Source organism: Aedes albopictus, chromosome 3 (assembly GCF_035046485.1).
Source record: "Aedes albopictus strain Foshan chromosome 3, AalbF5, whole genome shotgun sequence".
Lineage (NCBI taxonomy): Eukaryota > Metazoa > Arthropoda > Insecta > Diptera > Culicidae > Aedes > Aedes albopictus.
The window spans coordinates 74,650,121-74,661,239 of NC_085138.1; the positions used below are offsets into that span (position 1 = coordinate 74,650,121).

At 37.0% G+C, this 11,119-nt stretch overlaps 1 non-coding gene across 1 annotated transcript; it reads left to right on the top strand.

Annotated features, from left to right (window-relative positions):
- Positions 1-434: 434 nt before the first annotated feature.
- Positions 435-516, top strand: Trnas-aga (transfer RNA serine (anticodon AGA)). Its single transcript has one exon. It is a non-coding gene; the product is annotated as a tRNA-Ser (tRNA).
- Positions 517-11,119: the final 10,603 nt, after the last annotated feature.

Consider the following 11,119-nt stretch of genomic DNA (forward strand, 5'->3'; position numbering starts at 1 on the left):
TTCTAAGTACTTAATTCGAAAATTGTTGAATATGATCCACGATCACCATTACAACGAACAATCAATCTGTGCTAAATAATTGCTCACAGGAGTAATTAAATAATCAACCAATTCCGAAGGATTTCGTCAGTGCGATAAGCAGAAATACCCTCAAGCCAATAAATTATTCAAAAGTGAAAAACCATAGCCGGTCGTTCTCTGCTGGAGGGTGAAATCCCCCTTGTTGTTTGAATTCACCCGTATCTTGTAGAGTATTTCAATTCAATAAATGGACTCTCCGTGCTCTTGTGTGTTTTCCTCTCACGCTCTTCAGAGCCATACGCTTCCATAAACAGTATGAAGGCAGCAAAGGCAAAAACGAAACGAAACGTGAATTCACTTTAGGTTCAGAGCGGTGAAACCGGTTAATAATTGAGAGACCCCTCGTCATCGAAGCAGTCGTGGCCGAGCGGTTAAGGCGTCTGACTAGAAATCAGATTCCCTCTGGGAGCGTAGGTTCGAATCCTACCGACTGCGAGGAAATGATCTTTTTTGCCGCATTCGTGAGGGATTTTGGAAAATATTATCACAGATTTATCTTGGAGGTTGTCAACCCCAGCCTAGTTCATCGCTTAATACCGGAAAGATAGCGAATAGAACGCACTCTTCAATCAATTATTCATTGTATTTTTATTGCTTGAGCAGATAAGAGGCATCGTTGGTATGTCTTCGGTAATGGATCACTAAAATAACTAAAACGGCCGCTATGAAATGAACAGATAGCGCCACCGTAGCCTTGTGTGTTTGACGTAACTCGACTGCTGTCACTGTGTTACCGCCCATATACGGTGGTGCTTTTGTTTTGATGCGGTGAGTAGCGGAAAAGTCAGCTCCAATGATCCATTACTTTCGAACTAGTTTTGAAAATTCCTTTAAGAATTTCATCGACTATTCCTTTGAACATTTCTTTGAGGTTTTTTCGGGCAAAAGAAATTCTTAAAAAAAAATCATCGAACATTTTTACTTACTTTGGTAATACTTTGGTAATTCCTTTGGAAATAGCTTTAAAAATTCCTTCGCTAATTTCTTTTAAAATTCTTCAGAAATTTCTTCTGTTATTCCTTTGAGGAGACCTTCAGCAATTCCTTTAAAAATTTCTCTGTTCTATTTTTTGAAAACCCGTTCAGAGATTACTTGTAATTTTTTAAGTAATATTTTTTGGAATTTCTCCCGAAACTTCTTCAGCATATTCTTTGTTGAATTCTTGCGGAAGTTTCTATTGAAATTTTCTCGACAAATCCATTGGATTTTTTTTCCACTTCGCTTTAGGAACTCCTTCGGCAACTCTACAGGTATCCGTCGGCAATTTCTTTGGAAATTTCTTCGGCAACTGCTGTGCAAACTCCCTCACTAATTTCATTAGAAATTTCTTAGACAGCTTTTCAGAAATTTCTTTGGTTTTTTTTCTGTGACAGTTCCTATAAGAATAATTTGGAAATTGATGTGGCTTTTGCATTTTCAGATTCCTTCGCATCGCTATCGAAATCGCAATTCCTTTGTGCATCCATCTGAAATAAATTCCTTCGAAAATTCCCTTAGCAATTCCAACTGAAAATTTTAAAATTTCCAAAGGAATAGTATGAGAAATATTCAAAGACAAGACCGTAGGAATTCACATATAAATTGTCGAAAAGATACGTTGCCGAAAAATATTGCAAAAGAATTGAGGAAGAATTCCTCAGGTAATTGCCTTTGAAAATTGCAAATAAATGTTGGAAGAAAGTTCTAGTTAAATTGGCATTGAAGGTGTCTTTGAAATTTTTGCAAATATGTTTCGAAAGAAATTACTGAAAGATTTTCAAAAAAACGGTAGGAATTTCCAAAGAAACTGCCGGAGGAATTCCCGAAAGATGAGCCTGTAGATTTTATCAGAATCAATTAAGCAACTCATTAACACATTTTGAAAAACAAAAATCCAAACAATTTCCACGACAAATTCATAAAAATTACAAAATGAATTACAATCAAAATACTAAATAAAATATTAAAGAAACTGCTGTTGAAAATTCCAATATGCTTTAATAGTTTACTTGCTAAGTCCGTACACAGAAATTTCCAAACAAAATGCTGTACAAATTTCAATTAAAGTATAGAGCATTTCCAGCTCTACGCACGAATTCAATTCAAATCAAATTTTGCTCATTTAGCTTCTTCAACAAATAATAACTCGAAACCGGATTGTTGGATTAAATTGTTGTCTTCGAAGATGTTTAAGGACATTTGGAGACCTTTTAGAAAAATACACTGAGAGTAATATTCTTCGCGGATCTGCGTTAGATATCATTTTATTTCATTTTTTTTTTAAGTCATGCGAGGCTTCGGGAGGCTTTCAAGAGAGATTCAGGAACATATCAGAGGGGATTCAGGTGATTTTGAAGCGATTCAGTGGAATTTCAGAGGGTTTCAGAGGAGTTTCAGAGGGATTTTAGGAGGCTTCACAGTAGACTGTCCCAAAAAAAATCGATGTTCGAAAAGTCAAGGTGCTCAACCCTTAAACGAAAGATATGCATATTTGAAGCATTTTTGTAGAACATTTCGATTTTCTAAAAAATCATTTAGAGGTTCCGCTAGGGCGATTTTTGAAAAATGGCCTTTTTTCATGAAAAGTCTCAAAAAAATCATTTTTTCGTAATATTTTTTCAACTTCTGATTTTTTTCAATATTTTTGTATTTTTCTATGGACCTCTAGGAATTCTTGAAGGGGATAAGTTTTTGAAATATTGTATTTATATTGACGGCGGCACCGTTTTTATGTTGATAAAAGGACTATTTTTTGAGAATTGTTCATCTAAATTTGAGAAAAAAATGCATGCACGATATTTTATTTTCAATTTTGAAAGTTTTATCTGATAGTACTATTTGTATGCGTCAATTCTCTAAAAAAAGATTTAAAATATCTTGTCTAGAAGCTGAGATATTAGGGTTTTACCCAAGCAACACACATGTCATATAATAGTTACGGCAGCGCAAGTTTTGGTTGTATAGAAGTAAATTTTACGTAATTTTAACATCATGTTAGAATAACGTCAAAATAACTTTTATACAACCAAAACTTGCGCTGCCGTAACTTTAATATGACAAGTGTGTTGCGAGCAATATTTCAAATTTTTGCAAAACTTTGAATATTTGGAATATTTTAAGATTTTTGTGACACTCCAATGTACGTATATTAAAAGAAGTTAAAAAACAGCTTTTCTTGTTGTATAGTCAAGCTTGTTTAAACATGGATCTTTTATTCTGGGCTGGTTGGCAGTAGATTCATGAAGAGCTTTTATCTGAATAACTACAAATATGACGGGTATCGTGGTTACTGGTAGCAACGCATTTAGTTCGAGATTACGTCGTGGATTTCCCGACTACTGCGCCCATTTTTTTCTGAAATAGGAATGACCATTCCATGCAGAGATTATATAACATTGATAAAATCAATAAAAAAAACCATAGTTAAGTCATGATTTTTACTGAAGACTTGAACATGAAATGTAATGGACAATTTGGTATGAAACTCTGCAACGGGGGTGCATAGTTAATCGTAACAACTTCGAATGTCAAACAAAGTTGCCAACTTTGAGATGGTTTAACTATATTTCCATTGATGAATTAAACACAAATTTTGATACAAAACCGACACGATGAAGAATTTTGCGTATAAGAAATACAAAACATTTCTGATCACATGTGTGGGTGTAAGTGCAAAACTGATCAACACACGTGCAAATCAAAAGACTGCCGTTGTCCGATCACTTTGACACATTTTGGTTGCCCTATCGTGCCTAAGCTTGTGATCAGGCACGATTTGTATTTCGTATATGTAAAATTCAGCATATGTGCAATTTCGTGTCAAAATATTAGCTCAATTCATTAAAGAAATAAACGTTTAGCAATCATAAGATCGCGTATTTCCTCGAAAGCCTATTATTGTCTATAATTTTCTAAGTTTTTTTTAAATCAGTCCTGACTTAACTTAGTTATTTTTTATTGATTTCATCACTATTATGTTATCCCTGCATGGAATGGTTTTTACTACTCCAGAAAAGGGGTGTAATTGTCGAGAATTTCACGACATAATATCGAAATTAATGCGTTGCTTTGCTACCCGTCATTGTTGTAGTTATTCAGATGAAAGCTCTTCATGAATCTACAACCAATCAACCCCCCCCCCCATGTTTAAACTAGCTTGACCATCCAATAAGGAAAGGCGTATTTTTAAGCCTAACTTCTGTTAATATACGTACATTGGAGTGCCACAAAGACATTACAATATTTCAAATATACAGTTTCACAAAAATTTGAAATATTATCCATTTACTAAAATCCTAATATCTCAGCTTCTAAACAAGATATTTTAAATCTTTTTTTAGAGAAATGACGCATACAAATAGTACTACCAGATAAAACTTTCAAAAATGAAAATAAAAAATCATGCTTGTATTTTTTTCTCAAATTTAGATGAAAAAGTCTCAAAAATATTCCTTTTATCAGCGCAAAAACGGTTCTGCCGTCAATATAAAAACAATATTTCAAAAACTTATCCCCTTCAAGAATTCCTAGAGGTCCATAGAAAAATACAAAAATATTGAAAAAATTTAGAAGTTGAAGAAATATTACGAAAAAATGATTTTTTTGAGACTTTTCATGAAAAAAGGCCATTTTTCAAAAATCGCCCTAGCGGATCCTCTAAATGATTTTTTAGAAAATCGAAATGTTCTACAAAAATGCTTCAAATATGCATATTTTTCATTTAAGGGTTGAGCACCTTGACTTTTCGAACATCGATTTTTTTTGGGACAGCCTACTTCACAGGCTCTCAGACTAGTTTCAGAGAGACCTCAGGGGGACTTCAATCTCCAAAAGCGTATCAAGGATTCTCAGGGAGTTTTAGGGGAATTTATGTGGGGCTTAAGGGAGCTTCACTGGCTCTCAGGTAAGCCTGGGCATGAGGCTTCAGCGAGGCCTTAGGGGCTTTAGGCGTCATAGGCTCTCAGGTGCACTTAGGTGGGGTTTCAGACACGTTTCGAATCGATCTAAGGCGTTCCAAGTCATTTCTGGAGGTTTCAAGGGAATTTTGAAGGGCTTCACAGGTCCTTAGATAAGCTTCACGGGGATTTCAGAGGGTTGTTTCAAAGGCATTTCAGAGACGTTTTATGGGGTTTCAAGAAGGAATTTTAAGCAGTTCCATAGACTCTGATTGCTGATGAGCTAGCCAGGAATGGATCTAATGAAAGGTTCATTTGCCCTGAGCCCTTCTCCGGGATCTCAGACTGCTCTGTAAAAATGGAACTGAACAAATATATGGTCACTGGTCAGTCAAATCACATCAAACTGGAATGCACTTCCCCATACGAGCCAATCCAAAAGGCTCGTAACGATAAACCCCAAGAAAACCCAACAACTGTTAGGTCTCAACAAAAGAGATCTCAACATCTACACCGGTCTAATAACTGGACACTGTCCCTGCAGATACCATCTACAAAAGATCGGAGCAACCCAAACCTCAAATTGCCGCTTCTGTGACGAGGGGAGAGAAACATCAGAACACATCCTCTGCTATTGCAGTGCACTCACTCAACGTAGGTTCAAAGTTCTCAGCAAGCCCTTTTTAGAGCCTGCTGACATATGGATCTTATCTCCCAAGGATGTGGTTGGCTTTATAAAGCTAGTCTCGCCAGAATGGGGGAGTCACATACTGTAACTCAGGATCTCTATTCATCAATAATAGATGGTCTTGAGTTCAGTCGATACCAAGGTATCTCAGTGACAAACATGTTACTGAGATAACTTGCGTACCTCACAACAAAAGGGTATATCACAATAGTTTTAAAATCTGGACGCAGTGATCTTCACCCGACAAACGAGAGAGATAGACTCTCGGGTGAGCTTCCCGGGAATCTTACCAGACTGATGAGAGCAACGACGGACGGTGTGCAGAACAGCATGAGGATTTTTGGTGAACTATCCAGTTCAATCGAATCTCGATGGGGACTACGACAAGGCGATGGACTTTCCCGCCTACTATTCAACATCAATGCGGCTAAGATAAAGTACATGCGGTTAGGTGGGACTCAGCGAGACAGGACAAGCCTTGGCAGCAATGTTACGATAGACAGGGATACCATCGCGATGCATCGAGGTGGTAGAAAAATTCGTCTACCTCGGTTCATTGCAAACGAATGACAATAACGCGTGCTAAGGACGATCTTCGGCGGCATGCAGGAGAACATAGCGGCAAAGGATGAACCACGAGCTCTCTGAACTCTACGAAGAACCCGGGGGTGTCAGAGGTGCTTCAATACGTTTCAAGGCGTTTTAATACATTTCAAGGTGTTTTAAAGCATTTCTTGGAATTTTAGAGAAAGTTCAGAGGGCTTCATAGGCATACAGATTGACTTCAGGTGCATTTCGCGGAGTTTTAGATGCGTTTCAAGGGTTTTAGATGCCTGCGCCAGCTCTTTCATATGGAATAAGCTGCAGAAGCGTTCCCATGCGTTTCATGCATGGCTTTCAGGTCATTCAAGGGGACTTCAGATGAGTCTTAGTTGGTTCTCATGTGAGCTTAAGTGGCGTTTGAAGAGGATTTCAGAGGCGTTTCGATACGTTTCAAAGGGGGCTTGAATCGTTTCCGGGTGCTTTAGGGGGATTCAAAGGGATTTTAGGCAACTTCATTGGATTACATGTCTAGTATTGTCTAATCCAGCCTAGGCTACACATACAAATATTATATGGCGCTAGCACCAAACTGAATAGCGTCGTTTCGACTAACAACACTTTTTTCAGTACCGGGTGTGGTGCGCTGTGTGTGTTCAATGATGCACTTTTATATGCGTCACTTCCGATCAGAGATGCTAGATTATTTTATCAAAAATCTGTATCAACCCTAGCAGAGTAAAATAGCTCAATAATAGCACATTTTGATACGGAGATCAAAAAGTGATATTTGTTTGTTTAAGATAAGAGGTAAAAGTACTGAAAATAATATCACAATTTTACTCTTGGAACATCATCATCATAGCACATTTAGCTCTTGGTAAGATCTAACCAATAGCAGTGACCTATTTGATTGATCTTCAAATATCAAATTTTGCTATTGGTTAGTTGATTCAAGAACAAATTTTTGCTATTATTTTCAGTATTTTTACCTCTTATCTCAAAAAAACCAATATCACATTTTGATCGTCAGTACTTGACTTCTGCTCGGGAATACAGATTTTTCTGTATCGCCGTATTTAAGGGTATCAGGTATCAGAAGGCCGGCTCCAGAGGCACGTTATCCTCCATTTGGGACATTTGAGCCATCGCCATACATTATTTCATCATTTACCTGAGGGAATGGGATAAGGGATGGAATGGAATTAGGAAAAGGAAAAGGTGATGAAATAGGAAGAAGTGCCCTAGAAGAGGGAATGATCGCATAAGCGCAATGAGAGCTCATAGCCCATACCACAACGGGTTTAATCAGTGCCCTGAAAAGGACATTGTAAAACGCATAAGCGTAAAGAGAGCCTATAGCTCATTGGTATAGGAGGCATAGGGTATAGGAGACACCGAGAGTTGTAGATTTCATTAGAATCTAAAAAAATGTAATACGTTTTTACTGTTTTTATATTTTACTGGTATTTATTTTTCTCAAATATTTGTGGAAATGATCAAATTGTCATAAATTATTTCTAATTCAAGCAGTTTTTTATAAAGCTTTCATCAAATTTATTAAAAACTAGCTGTCCCGCCAAACGTCGTTTTGCCTGCCTACTGTGTTTTTTGACATGCAGCTCTGTAGAAAAAGGCCCTGCAAAACGGAATTTCAATCTTTCTCGTTTTCGATGCGTTTCCGGTCGATTTTCCCAATTATTTTTTCGTACGAACACGTCGGCGCCCTGCACGAATGAATCACTGAAAGAATGGTGTAGATCCATTGGCCCGTTACCGAGCCTATTCGTGGCATATAAACACCATTCCATTTTTATCTTATCTATATAAACTTAAAAGTTTATGCTTTCTGGAGAAATCGGTACCACATTTTAAAAATCTGTATTTTTCTGTACTCTGTATATAGTCTGTATAGAAGGTCAAAAATCTGTATAATACAGAAAAATCTCTATATCTGGCATCTCTGCTTCCGATGTATGATGTAAACAACTCAACACAAGCAAAAATATTTTTGTCAAAATAATGTATTTGACTTCCAACCAAATCCATAATACCATTCGTTGAAAGAATCCTAGAAAATTATAGAATCGAATACTATTATCATTTTTTCTTGTCATTATTGGTGCTTGCAGCACATCATAGATGAATTACGAGCACTATACAGGCCAGGTCTATTTTGCAGCGTTGTTATAAATTATGTGGACATCATTGCAAAGATCGAGGTTGAAATCGGTGAAGGTGGCGTTGCTAAGAAAGTTAATGCCGCTACTTGGTGTATAGTTTCCGGGGGTGGGACACAGCTATTTTCATACGAGTGTCCTTGCCCTTATGCCTACACACTTATTTAGTATTTAAAAGTTCGGTAATGCATTAAACTGGGTTCAAACTGTTAATTGGACATTTTGCAAATACCCAGTAATTTTGACAGCAAAAATAACAAATTTCGGTAAAATATTGTACATTTTACTGAGTACGGTAATTTCATCAACTAAAGGTTCGGCGATATTCACACTTCACCGAACAGACAAAAAAATCAGTACATGGAAGTACTGACTATTCGTAATCATTGTTCGTTTACTGAGTTTTCGTCAATAAAAAGGTAAACATATTACCCTCTCGAGCAGTTGTCAAGTCTTCATGATAATTTCACCCTCATTTTCCAGCAGCAGTGATTTCTCTTACTGGGGAAGGCTAAATTATTTTCTGTACCTTTAACAAGTATAATCAGTAAAAATTAGTGAAAGTGAAATCCACGGATGGCCAATTACATAGTGATTGAAAGAGGTGCTACGACGAGGCTTCTTCAGCCAAATGTTTTGGATGTTTGTTTTTCATTTGCTCAGGAGTTTCAGTCAGCACCATTGTTAGACCGTGGTGAGTTTATTTCATCACTAATTCTAAGCTGGTTTTGTAGTGTCCGGAGGATAGGATTGGCACACCTGGAGCAGCAGATTCCTCAGATTCTGTCCTGCTTACAACAGAATCGATAGCTTCGCAATTCTCCCGTGCAATATACTTTACAAGACATCACGACAGAATCTGAGGAATATGTTGCTCCAGGTAAGCCTGTTCCTCCAGACAGGTTTCTGATTACTTTGCCAGGAGTTGAAGAGCCACAGTGAAAGCCGAACCTCCTTCCCGCAATGAATAATGGAATCTTTTGAGAAGAAAAATGCAGTGGGGAGCAGGGGATCATTTAGAAAACTGAGAAACTCGGTAACCTGAAGTAAACAAGCAATGAACTGAAAGTCAGTAAAATTTACATGCAAAAGTTACTGGGTAACCCAGTTACTGTTTGACAGATCTTCAACTTTCTACCTTACTGAGTCTTCGGTAATGACAAAAATTACCGAATATTCAGCAGTTCAAAAACCCAGTAAAATTTTACCGAAGTCGGTAATCGAAAATAGCTGTGTAGGCTTAAGCACCTGTACTAGCTTTTGAAACGAAGCAAAATTCTACTCACCACCCCCCTAATACAAAGGCGAACGTAACATACTCACCAAATTACCACCATCAAGGAATTAAAACGAACAATGATAAACTGGGGAAATAAATAGGCAGTAACAAATTAATAGCCTTGTAATATTGCGCGCGTGAGTTCCTTAAACGTTTCCAGGGGGTTTAGAGGACGAGAAATTTTAACCCGATTTGAGGCGTTCCAGGGTAGTTTTTTTTTTAGCAAAATTGGCTGCAAAATTGTGAATCGACAACCTGGAAGGAGCGTTCTTCATAACCCAGGCCTCACAAGTTCCTACCTCATACTTCCATGGGGTCAGTTGATGCACACTCAATCCTGAATTGCCTGTTCAGCACTTTTTTGACGAAAATAGAACAGCAGAATTATTTCGGTAGCTTCGGTAATCGATTTTACTGAGGTTCAGTACACCAACTGTCAAAACCTGGTGCAAAAGGTAAACAATGCAGTATAGCTGTATACAGCTGTTCTATTTTCGTCAAAAAATTACCGAATACGGTATTCCAAATTAAGTGTGTGACAAAGACCGCCAGCAAAGAATTATGTGATTAACTGGTAGTGCAGTGTAGACACTGTTGTCCTGCTGAATTCAGCTAGAGAGGAGGTATGCCCCAAGTGGATGGTTATTAAGAAGTTGCGGATCACACAGTGTCTGTTCTGGCAAGCATGTGCAGAGACTAAATAGTATAAAATACATACTGTATCGCGTTAGCAACACCTAAAGAGGCTTCCCTGCCGAGAACCTATGATATATTTACTTCACTTTGTGTTCATAAACCGCAGCCTTACGTAAACTTTGCAGTAACGTATGCGCCACCTAGTATGGTATTTTTGAAGTTATGTGTTAACGGCAGCCTATTTATTGCACCATAAACAAAAAGAAACGTCCATAGATAATAAAAAAGCGCCCCATAAAGAATGAACATATGTTCCATGAAAATGTGCAATGTTACCCATAAATAATTGAAAACGTTCCATACTTTATAAAAAATGTACCGGTAAAACATAAATTTTTTTCATTAAAAGTGAAATTTTGTACCAATAAATAATACTGAAATGCTCCATACTAAAATACAAATGTTCCATAATAAAATGAAAATGCTCCATAGAAAATTAAAATTGTACCCATAGTAAATTGAATATTGCTCCATAGAAAAATAAAATTTGCACCATAAAAAAATTAAATTGCACCATAGAAATGCTCCATAAGTATTATCAAATTGCTCCATACAAAATATGAATTGCTCTATGAAAAATTGAAAATTCTCCATACATAGTATATTGTTGTAATTTGAATTCGGCAGTGCTGAATTGCTTTGGGAAGATTCCTATTCGAATTTTGAATACCCGTGAAGAAAAAGTAATAATTAATAAACTTCAACCGGATATGAAACCATTGTCAGAATATTTTCTGTTAGAGAAAGTTGAACCTTCGAGCGAAAATGAAAAAAGAGATGT